This window comes from Callospermophilus lateralis, chromosome 1 (genome assembly GCF_048772815.1).
Source record: "Callospermophilus lateralis isolate mCalLat2 chromosome 1, mCalLat2.hap1, whole genome shotgun sequence".
Classification (NCBI taxonomy): Eukaryota; Metazoa; Chordata; class Mammalia; order Rodentia; family Sciuridae; genus Callospermophilus; species Callospermophilus lateralis.
In genome coordinates, this window is record NC_135305.1 from 216916524 (window position 1) to 216920412 (window position 3889).

Sequence of the window (3889 nt, forward strand, 5' to 3'; positions counted from 1 at the left end):
TTGTATCAAAATAAAAAATAAAGAGGGCTGGGGTTGTAGCTGAATGTTAGCATGTGAGAGTCCCTGTGTTTGATCCTTAATACAAGCAAGCAAAACAAAAGAAGAACAGTAAAAAACCCCAAATAATAACAACAACTACTCACCCCCAAACTCCCCAAACCAAAATGAAAACCAAACAAAAATAAAAAATAAAAACCAGGGCCAAACCGAAATCCCCACATCTCTTTGTGACCTTTTCCATGTCTTATGGCATTGCAATGGTTTAAACCTTGATAATTATGTTTTCCTTGACTGTTTGACCAATCAGTTGATTTATTATAGGTGAAGAGCACCTGTATAATAGCATGTAGCAAATGTGCAGAAAGCACTTGTTTCTGTAGTATGTTGAGGGTCACAGGTACACTACCTACTAGTCATTTGTTATCATGGTTTATTATTTGTTGAAAATATTTTCTTTTCCTTCCTCCTTGCCTTCCTCTCTCCCTCTCTTCCTTCCTTCCTTCTGACCTCCTCTTCTGTTATTTCTTCCTTTCCTTTGGAAACTGAAATCCTACTCATCCTGCTCATCCTGAAATATTTTTTTCAGATATTTCCGCTCCTCTCAAATTTTCTTATTGCTCAAAGTCATCTGACCCTCCTCAGAGTCCCAGTCCTGCCACACACAAGGAAGACAACTCAAACCTTTCTTTAGGTCTCTGGGTGCCATGTGTATTGGAGTAGGTGTGGATTGTTTTATCCCTAGATCTAAAATTCCTTCTAACTTTCTGTAGTTAATTCTAAGGCAGAGACAAAGGGAATGGGTGAGTCTCCCATAGGCCAATAGACATGGATTTGTCAATATCATGAAATGTTGCCTATAATGAATGAGAGAATGTAGGTTTTCTAGATTCTATAATATTAAGGATTTCATGCCCAATTTTTTACCTCAAGAAATAAAGAAGCCGAGATAGTCTGTCTGGTGTCTATTTCATGTTCTTTCTCTTTAATTGTCTAGCTGATGTGTCAACAACATGGGACTAGGAAATCAAACAAATGCTTTAGAATTCATACTGCTGAGATTTTTCCAAGACTCAGAGCATCAACTGATGTTATTTGGATTGTTCCTATTCATGTTTATAGTCACCTTCCTTGGGAACTTATTCATCTTCATAGCCATTGTCTCGGATTCCCATCTTCATATGCCCATGTACTTCTTTCTCTTCAATCTGTCCTTTGCTGAGATTGGTTTCATCTCTACAACCGTCCCAAAGATGCTGATGAACATTCAGACAGAGAGCAGATCTATCACCTATGCAGGCTGCATCACCCAGATGTATTCTTTTATGGTTTTTGGAGGCATGGATACCTTCCTTCTCACTGTGATGGCTTATGACCAGTTTGTAGCCACCTGTCATCCCCTACACTATCCAGTCATCATGAACTCCCATCTGTGTGGCCTCCTGGTTCTTACATTCTGGTTAATCAGCTTCATATACTCTGATCCAGAGTGTGTTGATGCTGCGTGTATCCTTCTGTACCAATTGGGAAATTTGACACTTTTACTGTGAACTTGCTCAGGCCCTCATGCTAACTTGTTCAGACACACTGATCAATCACATAATACTCTACATGATGACTGGCCTTCTTGGAATGTTCCCTTTTTAGGGATCCTTTTCTCTTATACCCAGATTGTCTCTTCCATCCTGAGAATTCCATCAACATATGGAAAATATAAAGCTTTTTCTACCTGTGGGTCTCATCTATCTGTGGTTTCTTTATTCTATGTGACAGGTCTTGGTGTATACCTCAGTTCTGAAGCATCATCATTTTCCTGGAAGGGCATGATGGCCTCCGTGATGTATACTGTGGTCACCCCCATGCTGAACCCCTTTATCTATAGCTTGAGGATCGTAGACATTAAGAGGGCCCTGAAGAAACTTCTTGGCAGAACATTCTATGTTCAGTGACATGAATACTGGTCCTGGGCTCTTGATGTGGCAAAAGTACCAGCAAAAGAAATTCTTCATCAGGAAATTCTGAATCTAAATTATATAGGTTTTCACCCCTCACCCACACTTTTTCTCTGTCTTTAATCAAAATATCCCTGTGAGTATTTTGTCTGAAACTTTTATGGTGATCACTCTGTTACCCTCAGTTGTATTCCCCACCAATCCTCCTTTTATATTTTAAATCACTACATCTCAACTTGATGTTTGCATTCCTATAGGTCTATACAACCATTCAAGTATCAACTCAGAGACTCTTGGATAAAATATTAAGTAGTTCATTTTTACCAACAATCATTGTTAGTTCTTGTTAAATTCATTCATTTGACAATATTTATTGGATATCTATAGTGTACCAGGGTGTTCTAGGTGCTAAGAATATAGCAGTGAAAAAAATCCTTGCCCTCATAAAGCTAAAATTCATGTTCAGGCATATAATATCTGGGTAGACAAAAAGAGATTGCTACTTTGGGCATGATAGTGCACATCTGTAATCCCAGCTACCCAGTTGGCTAAGGCAGGAGGGTTACAAGATTGAGGTCTGCCTGGAAAACTTAGTGAGACCCTGTCTCAATAAAAAATAAAAAAGGGATGGGCATGTAGTTTAGTGGTATAACATGCCCAGGTTCTCTACCCAGTAATACAAAAGAAAAAAAAAGTGTCATGTAAGAAATTGGGACACTGGTATGCACAGTTCTGTATGAATGTGCTGTGTGGAGCACAGAATACAAATTAAATAAAAAACTTGTGATCTTCACCCTGTAGTGATCACAGGAATTTTAGTCCTGAAAACTTCCATTTGAGAGATAATTACTCTCTTGATTGTAGTTATTAATTGAAATAGTCTGCTATGATCTGAAGGTTTATCCTCCTACAAATTAATATGATGAAACCTTATCACCAATGTGATGGGATTAGAAAATGTACCATTGGGAAGTGATTAGAGTATGAGAGTGTTGCCCTAATGATGCTCTTATAAAAGAGGCTCCAAGGGAGTTGCTTTGCGTTTTCTCCCATGTAAGGGCACAGTAAGAAGGCACTATCTATGAAAGCGACCTTCATTAGATTCTTTGATATTAGACCTCCTGGTCTCCAGAGCTGTGAAAAATAAGTTTCTATTGGTTATAAGCTACCTGGTTTATGGTATTCTTTATAACACCCTGAAAAGATTAACACACTACCCCTAAGGCTAAAGTGCTTACAATAATATTGAAACCTGAAATATCTATAATGTCTTAGGTAATGTCAGAGAAATGCACAAATGAGGAGTGGGTACCTAGATAAGTTCCATAATGAAATGGAAATGATTTATACAGGAATGTATTACTGGATAAATGCAAGCAAGTACTTACGAGCAGGTAGCCTTTGAAACCATCCAAGGAAATGTCCACTTCCATTGTCATTTGGGCAATGCTCTATGTATAGCTCTAAACTGATTAACTACTTGGTTTATGGATGGAAGTTATAAGCTGAACAGATGGTAGGCTGCCGCTCTGAGAGGAAGATAGAGACAAATCATCTTAGTGAGCTGAATTGCATGGTGTTTGCCTATCTACTTGTATTTTTACTACCTCATGGGTATTGGCCAATTGCCTAGCTATGTGGGGCAAACTGATCAATTACAGGTATGTTTATGTGGGGCATGACCCTGGGAAATAAATCACTATGGAGATTTAAGGGAGGTAGTAATAGAGGACATGTTGGTGCTGATCAGAATTCCTTTTCTAGGAACTTAAGATGATTGGAACCAGTGAGTGGATTTCTGGTGTGCTCCCTTGAGGTGTCCATCTGCATCATGAGATGAGTGGCATTGGCTCATGTGAGAAAATGCAAGAATGTTTAGAGGATAAATGATTGAGTCAAAGACAGCCTTATCAGTGAATCCATATTGATGGGATTAAATG

At 38.6% G+C, this 3889-nt stretch overlaps 1 pseudogene; it reads left to right on the top strand.

Annotated features, from left to right (window-relative positions):
- The first annotated feature begins 1010 nt into the window (after positions 1-1010).
- LOC143394818 (olfactory receptor 7C1-like) lies at positions 1011-1946 on the top strand (annotated as a pseudogene).
- Positions 1947-3889: the final 1943 nt, after the last annotated feature.